This window comes from Cibotium barometz, chromosome 60 (genome assembly GCF_041138505.1).
Source record: "Cibotium barometz isolate CiBa-2024 chromosome 60, ASM4113850v1, whole genome shotgun sequence".
Lineage (NCBI taxonomy): Eukaryota > Viridiplantae > Streptophyta > Polypodiopsida > Cyatheales > Cibotiaceae > Cibotium > Cibotium barometz.
The window spans coordinates 37,722,671-37,736,807 of record NC_141105.1 but is presented as its reverse complement, the minus strand read 5'-3'; the positions used below and the strand labels follow the sequence as shown (position 1 = coordinate 37,736,807).

The window sequence follows — 14,137 nt, the reverse complement described above, 5'->3', positions numbered from 1 at the left end:
GAGTTCGAATGCAAGCATTTCCCATGTCGAAATATTATACAAAGCTCTTTAAGATGAGAAATTTTCTATGATAAAGAGTTTACGTGTTTTTGTGCCATGTTTAGCTTGTTGTCTAGGGCTAAACATGTGCACATGACTTGCTGCAACAAGACCTAGAGTAGGGGCTAATCCGAGAACTGCCCTTTGTAAGAGTGACACCTGATCCCTCAACTTTTGCATAGCAACAGTTAAGTCGGTCCGGAGTTTGGCCATTTTCTCCTCAAAGTAAGATTTTTCGACCCCTCCATGAGGAGTGGGAGGATTGAAGGACGGTTTATAACGGTTAAGTCAGATGTTTGGGGAACACTAGACTAGCAAGCATCAGTGCGGAGTCTCGAAATGTTTTCTGTGCTGATAATTGATTGATCACAGGATTTTTTGGATCCCAGGGTCTTAGCCTTTGAGAATGAGTGAGCTAGGGAAGGAAGAGATTGCTTGACAATAGTCAGAATATCTCAAGATTGGGACAGATCGCATGGTATATTTCCATGTGGGAGCTGCACAGGACGAGACTTGTCGGATGTGGGGACTTGTGATTTATTTCACCATTGATTCCAGAGGTTTACCGTTAGGATGGACCGCGACATGGGGTGGTGTAGTGCACTGAAACTTAGTTGGCTTGGGAAAGGATTGATCACCTTGACGTGGCTTTACAAGTCTCAAGGAAATTTTATATGGTGTGTTATCCTAGTGGTATGGGACGCTCGGATTCGTAGCATGTAGAGTTTCTGGGTGTGTCTATATTTTCTTACCTTGCTATGTCCTATCCTTATGGAGGGTAAATACCCTACGGTAGGCATAGTTACATAAGACTTGACAAGGTAATCAGAAGGGTAATTTGGATGGGGTTGCTGGGATTGGGTGGGTGAATCTTTTATCTAGTTTTGTGCTGACTGATATGATCCCCTGAGAGGGCTATGTCAGGCCGCTAAGCTGATTTCTTCTCTCAAAACCAGAAAATTCAGCAGTAAGAGCTTTCACAAAGTCTCTCTACCCACTCTACATCGGCGTGCTTGACCATTAAGGTCTTCTATGGCTCAGCCTAGCACACACACGCTTGTGTATGGATGCCAGTGGAGCATAGCTACTTGTGGCAAGACATTGGGGATTGGGGGCTGAGGTTCTTCGTGACAAAAGATGTGGAATCAACCTCTACTTCGACAAAACATGTTTGCAAATGTTTTCATTGCATGGATGTCATTGGAAATCTGGCATGTGATGCCCACCATGAAGCTTATATCTTGAGAAATCCTTGATAATACAAACATATTACAAGGGGGGTCAGCCCTTTCCGGTCCTATTGCAGCGTCATTTAAATTTCAGCAATGCTATCTCATTTTGTTTGGTGCCATTTCATCTTGTTTAATAGTATTAATAGTTTAAGTGTGAGAAGATTGTGCTTAGCCTACTTAGGGGCAATTACATTGGTATCAGAGCCTAGGATCTTCCTCCTTTCTATGTGAAAGCCGATCCTATCTTGCATACACTAATTGTTAGTGCTTTTAAACACCTTGGCAAGCCATACAGGTAGTGGAGTGAATGTATATTCAAGAAGGTAAGCCCGTGGAGAATAGGTTATCGAAGATGTACACCATGGAACTTAGACAAATGATGAACACTATGCTGAAAATGTATCTCATGCATCCCGTGGTGATTATGCACATGAGGGACAACTGTTCTGTAGTAAAGGGAAAGACCGTGATGATTGTGTAAATGAGGGACAACCGTTCCGCGGTAAAGAGAAGATGCAAGAAACTAATGTACTTGATGCTATGCATGCTGAGATGGGAAATCTCAAGAGGCAGCTACGTGAGAAAGATGCCCAATTGAAGAGCTTGCATGAAGATCCGGAAGTTAAGCAGGTATTGGATGCACAAAGGCACTCAGCTTTTGTGAATGATGCATTGGAAACTGTTGCACTTGAATTGGGTGTCAAACTAAGAGAGATGCCACTCTCTTTTCTCATAGATCAAGGTGATGTTGTGGAGGGCAAAGAGGGTGAGCTTATGTCGAAAAGGCCACCTCGTCCAAATCCTCTTGGAGCCGCTTCCACAAAGCTGAAATCTGCAATTCAAGAAGAGAATGAAGAAGTGTCAGTAACCTCTCGCCATGCCTCTACTACTCATGGAATCCCATCTCACAGGCATGCTTCTTCACTCTTAGGTACACATAGTAGGGAACCCACTCATATTTCGATTCCCACAAGGGACCATTCCATTCTTACATTCCTCATGGAGACAAAGGAAAAAGAAGAGCCAACATTGGTGAGGAGAATGTGCATCATAGCAAGAGGGCTAAAGTGTTCAAGGTAGGAGACAAATCTGTAATATTCGAGAACTACCATGGCAAGTATGATTCTACCAAAGCTTTATCTTTCATCTCCTAGTTTGAGATTGCTTTTCGTGAAGAAGAGTTCACAGAGGAATCAAAGCTTAGACATGTTGGCATGTACATGAAGGGGACTACAGCACATTGGTGGTTGGCTGAGAAGCTTTCTAGCAACACCATTGCTACATGGGCTAAATTTAAAAGCAAAATTTATGCTCAGTTTCTGTCCCAATTTTGCGAAGAACATACGCAAAATGTGGGATTGGTTGTGCCAGAAAGCAGGGGAATCAATCACTTTTTATGTATCAAATTTTTGGAAAGTACTATTGGAAGTGGTTCCCTTTATGAAGATAGATGAAGAGGAAAAGAAGAGGAAGTTTGAGTCAAGGCTGCAACCTATCCTCCAAAATGCACTCAAAATTTATCCCAATCAAACTCTCCAACAATTCATAAATTCAGCTTTAGCCTCCAAGCAACTCAATATCAAATGGGTGCAATCAAAGATTGACCTAAGCATGGGAGAAGGGAAGGAGAAAGTTAGTTTTAGCATGCAAAAAGGTGGACAGCCACCAAAAAAGGACTTTAAGGATGTCAAAAGTGCTTCAAAAGCTGAAAATGTACAAGGGAAGTGTCACCATTTGGCCACCCAATTGGTCCACCCATGCTTTCTTATCATGTATGTACATTGGACTGGTGGCCATGGCAGTTGTATATGCCGGGGATTGATGCCACTTATGTGATACTGTGGACTTAGCTTTCCGTTGGGACTTGTGCCTCCGTTTACATGCTCGGAAATGCTTGGTGGATTGGTGTTCCATTGGGTCTAGTACCTCGTGTACTTGCGTGGAGCACGTCTATTTTGGTATAGTCTCATGAACGGGGATTGTCCATACCAATGCTGCATTGCATAGCATCTTTATGTGTTTGCTTGCAATTGAAATTGCATGCTGTTTTCATGCTTGCTTGCATGATGTGTAGTTCCGGGTAAGAGGACGCCTGCCCGGGAACTGTGCGTGTGAAACTGTCTACTGACATGGTTATGTGGCATGTGACAGGTGGTAAGTATTGGTCATAAACCTAGCCTTAGGAGTTAGCACTAATTTATAAGTGAGTGTGTACACACTTCACTAAGTTTTGGGCGACCAAAACTCACTTATAAATTATGACCAACCCGCTGTTCACACACACTGATGTCCCGAGGTGGACATAACCCAATGTCCACTGCCCAGACCTTATCCCCTTTGTACAAAGGGAGTAACCAGCCATATGTCCACTCTAGCTTGCTCCACAAAGCACCTGCTTGCCACCTACACTGGACAACTCACCACCTCACTCCTCCTCCTCTCTCTAGAGATTGGCGCCTCCTTCATGAGGGCTGTTGGGCTGCATTTTTTGCACTTTTCTCCTTCCCAACTCCATTTCCAAGCTTACTAAGGTGTTTCTCAAGCTTCCAAGAGTGTTTCCGGATGCTAATCACTCTCCTACATACTCCCAATGACTGAAATTTAGCAAAACAGCTCTCTTTATTGCTGTAATTTCTGGTCTTTTTACTGAAAACCCTAATTTCAGTCCTCCTTTCTCAAGGTGAACCATAGGGGAAGCTTTCCCAAGGTTCCCTTCATCCTCTTGAAGACTTTTGTCGCGAAGAAATGCGACAAATCAAAGATCTCTTTACTCCAAGGACTTCCATTGCGAAGACTTTCGCTGTCATCGACTCTACTTGCATTTGGTAAGCATTTATGCTTAAATATGGAAGCAAGTAGCAGGAGGGAGAACCGGACTACATGATCACATACCCTGTGTAGTGTTCTCTTGTCTTACGTGCTCTCTTGCAGATTGTTGCTACCATGTGTTGGTGGAACAATAGAGAGCAGATGGTAGGGAACATGGGCACTTGAGAGGGTAGTGTGGATTGCAACTCTACATCGACAACCACTTGTTTGCAATACTGTATTCATATGCATTGGTATGGAAATCTGGTCAGAAATGCTCATTGGCCGTTCCAGCTCATTGTGTGTCTCTTGTCAATTCAGCAATTTACTTCTTGTATTTAAGCAAGTGTCCATCAAATCTTAGTGTATTTAAGTGTATTGATTAGCATTGTGTTCAACCAAGCTACATTGGTATCAAAGCATACGGTTCTCTTTCACTTCTATCATGAGAGATGATCGCCGTGAACACTACACTTAGAACATTATGGACAGCCATACAATGAATGTTGGAGATGCTAATACAAGAGGCAAGGACAATGAAATGCATGCCTCCAATGCTTTACATGATGAGCAAACTCATGTGGTGCACAATTACAAGACCAATTACAAGACCAACAGGATCACCTTCATGCATAAAGGCCGAGAGCATGTAATTGATGTTGGTGAAGAGGGTGATACCATTCCCCTTGTATCTCATGTACAAATTAAGAAAGTAATGAAAAAGAGTGTTTTTGCGTGCTTGATTTTTGTATGAGATCATGTTAAGAAAAATAATGTACATGTAAACACTCTTAGTAATGATAGGTTGAAATTTTTGCAAAAGCACAATGATTGTTTTGCTGATGAGTTACCAAATGAGTTGCCACCCGTATGACCGGAAGATCATCGCATTGATCTTGTATCGGGTAACTCACCACCTAATAGGCCAGCCTATCGTGTAAGTGCATCCCAAAAAGAGGAGATCATGAAGCAGGTGAATGAGCTTCTTGAGAAGGGTTTGGTTCAACCAAGCTCTTTCCCATATCGTTCACCAATCCTCTTGGTTCAAAAGAAGAATGGATCCTTTCGTATGTGTGTGGATTATAGAGCTTTGAATAAGCTTACCATCAAGAATCGGTTTCCGATTCCACGCATAGACGACATCCTTGACAAGGTGGATGGATCGGCATGCTTTAGCCGAATTGATCTCAAGAGTGGGTATCATCAAGTGTGTGCAGTGCCTGAGGATGTACACAAAACTGCTTTCAGGACAGTATTTGGGCTTTATGAGTATCTTGTTATGCCTTTTGGTCTTACAAATGCCCTGGTTACATTCTATAGAATGATGGATCGCATATTCTGTGGGTATAGTAAATTTACAGGTGTCTTCTTTGATGACATCCTAGTCTTCTCGAAGACCGAAGAAGAGCATAAAGCTCATTTGGCCATTGTTTTTGAAGAACTCCGTAAACATAAACTCTTCATAAATGCAAAGAAGAGTGAGTTCTTCTTGTGAGAGATACATTATCTTGGGTATATTGTGTCCAAAGATGGAGTGCGGATGGATCCTGCAAAGATTGATGCAATTCGGAATTGGCCCGAATTGAGCTCGGTGCATGAGATCCGTAGTTTTCTTGGATTATGCTCTTACTACCGCAAGTTCATTCGGCACTTTGCATGGATTGCTTCTCCTTTGCATGATTTGACAAAGAAGAAGGCCGTGTTCAAATGGACTAATGTAGAGAGGGATGCATTCCTCAAATTGAAAGATGCAACTACTCATGGTCCAGTGTTGATCATTCCGGATTTGCAAAAGCCTGTTAGTGTGGAATGTGATGCATCTGGAAATTGCATAGGAGTTGTCCTTAATCAAGAGGCACATGCCGTGGCTTATGAGAGCCGTAGATTGCATGATGCAGAGCTATCTCTTAGCATTTATGAGAAAGAGCTCTTGGCTGTAATTCATGCACTTACTATATGGAAACATTACCTTCTTGGGGCTGATTTCACTGTGAAGACAGATCACCAGAGTTTGAGGTATTTTCTTACCCAAACTAAGTTGTCAGAGAAGCATATGAGGATGGCCAATTTCCTCTCTATGTTTCATGCACACCCCGGGAAAGAATAATGTAGTGGCCGATGCATTGTCACAAAAGTCTTATGTAGCAGCTATCTCGGTTGCCTCTCATGGAGACTTGTCTACCATGCGTGATTTGTATCATACGGATGCTGATTTTGCCACTATTTGGACTGATTTGATGGCTGGTCATGCACATGCCTCATATGTGATCAAAGAGGGTTATCTCATGAAAGATAGTTACCTATGTGTGGTGCCTGACATGAGGCAAAAGGTTTTGGATGAGTGCCATGCTCCTCCATATGCTGGTCATAGAGGCATAATGCCTACTACGCACATGATTGAGCGGTATTTCTTTTGGCTTGGTATGCGGAAGGACATAGAGGCATATGTACGTGCATGTATCACTTGTCAAAAGGTGAAATTTGATAGGCAAAAGGCACCAGGTTTGCTTCAGCCATTACCTATTTCCACGCAGCCATGGGAAAGTATTACAATGAATTTCATTATGGACTTGCCACGGACCCAACAGGGTAATGATGCAATTTGGACAATTGTGGACAGGTTTAGCAAGCAAGCTCACTTCTTGCCGGTCAAAAAGACGATCAAAGCTAAGTATATGGTTAAAATATATCTTGCACGAGTGTTCACATGGAGTGCCGAAGTCCATTGTGGGGGATAGAGGTCCCAGGACTACAAGTCTCTTTTGGCGAGCCTTATTTGATAATATGGGCACCAAATTGGACTTCTCATCAGCTTATCACTCTCAAACGGATGGGCAAAGTGAGGCTGTAAATTCAACCGTGTTGGATCTCTTGAAATGTTATGTGGCGAATTAGAAGTCTTCTTGGGAGAAGTACTTACCGCTTGTGGAATTTGCATACAACAATACGGTGCATGCATCTACGGGAGAGGCCCCGTTTGAGATTGTTTATGGTAAGGTGGTTTTGCCACCCATCCTTCGCACAAAGGATGAGATATTTGCAGCTGATGAGTATGTAAGAGACTTGGATATTGCTTTTGTTCAGGTGTGAACAACCATTGCAAGGTCACAAGACAAGCATAGAAAGGTTGCCGACAAGCATAGAAGGCAATTGGATGTTAAAGAGAATGATTGGGTATTGCTGAAATTTGAGAAAGCAAGACTTTCAAAGAGGCCTGGCAAAGAGGGTGCATATCCTAAGCTTACAACTAGGTTGTCATGTGCATCAGCAATGCCATGGACCTTCTCAAGACTAAATCCAGAAGGGGCAAGCAGATAAAGACTATGAACCAGTAGAAGATGGACATGGAGCAGAACTTGGAGCAAAGCATGGGTCAGAGGGGCTGTCGGCTGCAGGACAGAGGGTGCTGGCTGCCAGAAGAGAGCTGTCGGCTGGCGTCAGCAAGGTGTAGGCAGCATGCGCATCAAGATCCAGGAGGAACCCCCAGTCGGCTGAATTAATAGAGCATTTAATGAATTAATACTGGCCGACCAGCAGTCGGCCAGCTCCCACCTTGTCCAAGACCCTATAAAAGCCACCAAGTGTTCAATGTCTTATTCATTCCACCCACTAGGGGTGTGGGTCACTTAGAGGTCCCATAGGGGACAGAATTTAGGGTTAGGAACCTTTTTATGAAGGCAGCCCATGGCTGTAAAGATCTGTACCTTTTTTGTACATAGTATATACTGAAATTCCAGCACTTCTCACTCTCTCTCTCTACTCTCTCTCTACCTGCGTTTTTGCATCATGGTGCGTTTTTGCATCAGAAGGTCTTCAAGAGTGTTTAGGGCTGAAAGAAGACTACCCAGAGCTTCCGCGCGTTACATTGGTATCAGAGCATCAGGCTCAGCCAAGCTAAACACTGATTCAGTCCCATATGATGGTGTACAGGTCCAAGGTACAGGAAAGTACACGGATTCGAAGCCCAAGGCGGGAACACAGATCGGGAAGAACTCCCAGGAGGTGTGTTGGTGGTGTTCCACAGTGCCAGATAGGGATGGCAGTTCCGTGAGCCAGATGGGTTCTCAGGTTACGGTCCCAAGGGAGGTTGATCCTCCAAGGGTGATGTGAGAGTGCCAGACTCAGTTCCAGACCAAGACCGTGTTCAGAGCCAGGGGCAGGAATGGATTGTGGACTAAAGGAAGACCAGATGCATAGATCTTCATCAGAGACAGAGTGGTTTGGAGAACAGACCGGATTTTCAGAGAAAAAGGTTTGCCAGGGATGGATGGATGACAGAGGGACTTCGGAACAGGATTGGGATGATGACAGTCATCCAAGAGCAGGTTGGATTCCCGTCATCAAGTTTAGCAGGGGGGATGTCATGTGCATCAGCAATGCCATGGACCTTCTCAAGACTAAATCCAGAAGGGGCAAGCAGATAAAGACTATGAACCAGTAGAAGATGGACATGGAGCAGAACTTGGAGCAAAGCATGGGTCAGAGGGGCTGTCGGCTGCAGGACAGAGGGTGCTGGCTGCCAGAAGAGAGCTGTCGGCTGGCGTCAGCAAGGTGTAGGCAGCATGCGCATCAAGATCTAGGAGGAACCCCCAGTCGGCTGAATTAATAGAGCATTTAATGAATTAATACTGGCCGACCAGCAGTCGGCCAGCTCCCACCTTGTCCAAGACCCTATAAAAGCCACCAAGTGTTCAATGTCTTATTCATTCCACCCACTAGGGGTGTGGGTCACTTAGAGGTCCCATAGGGGACAGAATTTAGGGTTAGGAACCTTTTTATGAAGGCAGCCCATGGCTGTAAAGATCTGTACCTTTTTTGTACATAGTATATACTGAAATTCCAGCACTTCTCACTCTCTCTCTCTACTCTCTCTCTACCTGCGTTTTTGCATCATGGTGCGTTTTTGCATCAGAAGGTCTTCAAGAGTGTTTAGGGCTGAAAGATGACTACCCAGAGCTTCCGCGCGTTACATAGGTACTATGGGCCTTTTCAAGTGATCGAGAAGATCAATGAAGTGGCTTTCAGATTGGCATTACCTAGTCATTGGCACATACACAATGCTTTTCATGTGAGCCTCCTTTGCAAGTATGTAGGACCGGAGCCCAGTGAGACGGTCATTGAGGATCCACCAGAAGTGGATGAGCTTGAGGAGATCTTGCAACCAGAGCAGATTGTGTATCACAAGGAACGCAAGCTTGCTGCAGGCAAAGTTGTCAGGCGTTACCTTGTGAAGTTTAAGAACTATCTTCCCATTGATGCTAAATGGGTAGATGAAGAGTTCTTCAGAGATTGCCCGCATGTGCTTCAGACATATTTGGATGCTTTCAGTTGCGGACAACGGTTAAGAAGCCGGGGGGGATGTCACCATTTGGCCACCCAATTGTTCCACCCGTGCTTTCTTATCATGTATGTACATTGGACTGGTGTCCATGGTAGTTGTATATGCCGGGGATTGATGCCATTGATGTGATATTGTGGACTTAGCTTTCCGTTGGGACTGGTGCTTTAAATGTGGTAGTAAAGACCACATATCGTGTCAATGTACAAGCAAAGACAAGAAAGCAGATAAGCCTAAAGTGCACTTGAGTATGGTGCCTGATGTACAAGGCAATACAAGACATGCAAGCAAGGATAGAGTGGTATGCAAAGCATGGGGCAACTTAAAGATCAGCCCACCTTATTCATGTTTGATGACTGCTCTACCGACAACTTCATCTCCACTCAAATGGCTGCCACCTTGGGGATTGAAGTGGGAGACAATGGAACCTGAAATTTATGCATGTGTAGCTTTTGTTGAGAAGGATGTAAAGGTTACTCCTCTCATCAGAAAGCTGCGAATTCACATCGAGGGTTATCTCGACCATGAGAACTTTCTTATTGCACCTCTCAATGGAGGTGATATGTTGCTTGGCAAACTGTGGCATGCACACCTTGATCCCTGCAAGAACTACAAAACAAATAAACTCTCTTTTATGTACAAAGGCTGAGAACATCTTATAGATGTAGGCGAATCAGGTGACACTATCCCCGTTGTATCACATGTACAAATCAATAAAGAAATGAAAAAGTGTGTGTTTTCGTACTTGGTTTTTGTACGTGATGATGTGGAACATAGCAATGTGCGTGTAGATTCCCTTCCTCATGATAGGCTGAATTTTCTAAGTGAGTATAGAGATTGTTTTGCCAATGCATTGCCGAGTGAAATGCCTCCTTTACGGCCAAAGGATCGTTGTATTGAATTGGTGCGAGGTAGTTCACCTCCTAATAGGCCGGCATACCGTGAGTGCTTGCAAGCAAGAGGAGATTATGAAGCAAGTTAGTGAACTATTAGAGAAGGGTTTAGTGCGACCAAGTTCCTCGCCATTTTGTTCACCCATTCTTCTTGTGCAGAAGAAGGATGGAACATTTCGTATGTGCGTGGATTATAAGGCACTTATAAGATAACCATCAAAAATCGGTTTCTTATTTCAAGAATTGATGATATCTTGGACAAATTGGATGGTTCGTCATGTTTTAGTTGCATTGATCTCAAGAGTGGTTACAATCAAGTGAGAATGATGTCTCAAGATGTATATAAGACAACCTTTCACACATCTTTTGGGCTCTATGGGTATTTGGTTATGCCATTCGGTCTCACAAATGCCTCGGCTATCTTTAACCGAATGATGGATAGGATTTTCAGAAATCATAGAGCATTTACAGGCGTCTTTTCTATGACATTTTGGTGTTCTCGAAAGACGAGCAACAACATAAGATGCACTTGAAAGTGGTCCTTTGATGAATTAAGAAAACACAAGCAGCCATTAAGGATGGCCGGAACTTAAATACATACATGAAGTTTGTGGTTTCCTTGGTTTATGCTCATATTATAGGATATTCATATCTCATTTTGCAATGACTGCATTGCCATTGCATGAACTTACAAAGAAAAGGGATGTGTTTAAATGGTCAAAATCTGAAATTGATGCTTTTCTTAAGCTCAAGAGTGCCATTACATTGGGACCAATTTTGGTGATTCTTGATTTGCAAAAGCCATTCAGTGTTGAGTGTGATGCATGTGGCAATTACATAGGAGCTGTCCTAAATCAAGGACATGCTGGTGACCGGTCTATGAAAGCAAGAAATTACATGATGCCGAGCTTTCTCTTGGTATCTATGAGAAAGAGCTATTGGCTGTAATTCATGCTCTTACAGTATGGAAACACTACTTATTGGGAGCTGAATTTATAGTCAAGATGGATCACCAAAGTTTGCGGTATTTTTTGACGCAAACTAAGCTTTCAGAGAAGCATATGAGGATGGCCAATTTCCTCTCCATGTTTCATTTTCAGAATTTGCACACCCCAGGAAAGAAGAATGTAGTGATAGATGCATTGTTACGAAAGTCATATGTAGTAGCTATTTCGGTTCTCTCATGGGGACTTGTCTGCCATGTGTGATTTGTATCATATGGATGCTGATTTTACCACTTTTTGGGTTGATTTGATGGCTGGTCATGCACATGCCTCATATGTGATTAAAGAGGGTTATCTTATGAAAGATAATTGCCTATGTGTGGTGTCAGACATGAGGCAAAAGGTTTTGGATGAGTGCCATGCTCCTCCAGGTACTGGTCATAGAGGCATAATAATGCCTACCACACTTGATTGAGCGGTATTTCTTTTGGCCAGGTATGTGGAACAACATAGAGACACATATACGTGCATGTATCACACGTCAAAAGGTAAAATTTGATAGGCAAAAGGCTCCTGGTTTGTTCAGCCTTTGCCAGTTCCGAACTAGCCATGGGAAAGCGTTGCCATGGATTTTATAATGGATTTGCCTCATACACATTATGGCAATGATGCAATATGGACTATTGTGGACAGGTTTAGCAAACAAGCTCACTTCTTGCCTGTCAAAAAGACTAAAATCGAAGCATATGGTCAGAATGTTTATGTCACAAGTGTTTAAGCATCATGATATGCCCAATTCAATTGTGGGGGATAGAAATCCCAAGACAACGAGTCTCTTTTGGAGAGATCTTTTTGACAATATGGGCACTAAGCTGAATTTTTCATTGGCATATCATCCTCAAACAGATGGACAAAGTGAAGCTGAAAATTTAGCCATATTAGATTATGTGTCCGATCAGAAAAGTTCTTGGGAGAAGTATTGGCCACTTGTGGAATTTGTATACAACACCACAGTGCATGTCATAGTTGTCAGGTACGAAAAAACGGTACGAGTACGGGACTTTTAAATTTTGAAAAATAAGTTCGATTGAGGTACAGTCCACTTAAAAAAACACTTGAAAAATAGATACTTGTACACATTTAGAGATGGAAAGTCTAGAGAAGTTGTTATAAAGTAGATTCTAGAAACAAGTTAAAACATTAGTACAAAGAGACATGAATGGTGAATATATGCGTGTGGCATGCTGTAAATAAGAGCCATGGCCCGCGGCTTGCAATAGTAAAGAGAGAGAGAGAGTGTCATGGCCCTGTGGCCCTGTGAAAATGGAACAGTACAAGTGTGGGCATGGTGGTTGTTAAGTCAAAATATCAAATGATTCACATGTGGGGTGCCCGAACAGAGATAATGATGTGTGGACATCCCTAGGTGTGAAGGGGGGAACTAGAACATTAAAATTTTAATGTTATATGTGTGGTTGCCCCTAGGCCTTAGTGGCCCCTAGGGAACTTTAATATTTATTAAAGTTGGGGCCCTAGGACAAGTATGGGGAGGGGGCAACTCCACTTTTGGAGTCCATGCCTCTCTCACTTCTTTCTCTCTCTTCTTTTTGGAAAAGTGTGTAGCATACATGCTGGTGGGAAGCGTGGAGAGCAAGAGGGAACTAGTCGACTACTGCAGAAGTTTACTACTGATTTTTCTGTGCAAAACAAGCCGTACAAACCAGCCGTACAGCTCTGTACGGACAGGCTGTTGCAGGTACACCTTCTGGTACAGGCTGCGCACAGGTACAGAGTCGTTGCTGCGGGTACATCTGCTGGTACAGGCTGCGCACAGGTACAGAACTACTGCTGCAGGTTCTGTTGCAGGTACAGTTGTACGGACAGTTGTACGGACAGAACAGAGGCTAGCGGCCCTAGACAGTATAGGTGCTGGCGGCGCTGGACAGACCTGGTACAGGCGGCGCTGAACTGGCTGAGCAGGTACAGTAGGGTACAGAGATTGATGGCTGAAGGGTAAAGAGCGCTTATTCCATAAGTTGAGCATGCATTATTATCGGCCTTTTCAGGTATTGGAAAAGATTGGTGAGGTAGCCTATCGTTTGAAGCTACCAGATCACTGGAGGATTCACAATGCTTTTCACGTGAGTCTCCTTAGACCTTTCCGTGGGGATGTGCCTGAGGATGTATCAGATGAGGCTCAGCCGAAAGTTGAGGAACTTGATGAGGCTCAGCCGGAAGTTGTGCCTAAGTTGAGCATGCGTTATTATGGGCCTTTTCAGGTATTGGAAAAGATTGGTGAGGTAGCCTATCGTTTGAAGCTACCAGATCACTAGAGGATTCACAATGCTTTTCACGTGAGTCTCCTTAGACCTTTCCGTGGGGATGTGCCTGAGGATGTATCAGATGAGGCTCAGCCAGAAGTTGAGGAACTTGATGAGGTTCTGATTCCAGAGCAGATACTGGCACATAAGGAAAGAAAGGTACGAGGTAAAGTTTCCCGTCGCTATCTTGTGAAGTTCAAGAACTATTCACCGATGGATGCGAAGTGGATGGAGGAAGGTGACTTAACAGATTCACCTCAGGTTTTGCAGCTTTATCTCGATGCCTTTGAGTTAGAGCCGACTCTTGTTGTGGCTCATTCAGGTTCAGCAAAGCATGGGTCTGGAGCATTACCGGATGCTCAAGAGGGGGGGTAGCACCTCCACTCCCTTGATACAGACAGGCTCAGATGACATCTAGAGGTCGCTTGGTGCAGTTTTTAGCTCACCCGAAGGTACTGATGGCTGACAGTACATCTGTTTATAGGACTTCTATGATATATGTGTACTAGTCACATGGGATTTTGTGGATATGTATGGTTCACAGTGGTATACAACTTGGACT

At 43.6% G+C, this 14,137-nt stretch overlaps 1 protein-coding gene across 1 annotated transcript in view; it reads left to right on the top strand.

The window, feature by feature from the left end:
- The window catches only part of LOC147605320 (uncharacterized), a 106,895-nt gene that overhangs the window by 82,767 nt on the left and 9,991 nt on the right, over nt 1-14,137 (top strand). The window lies entirely within an intron of this gene.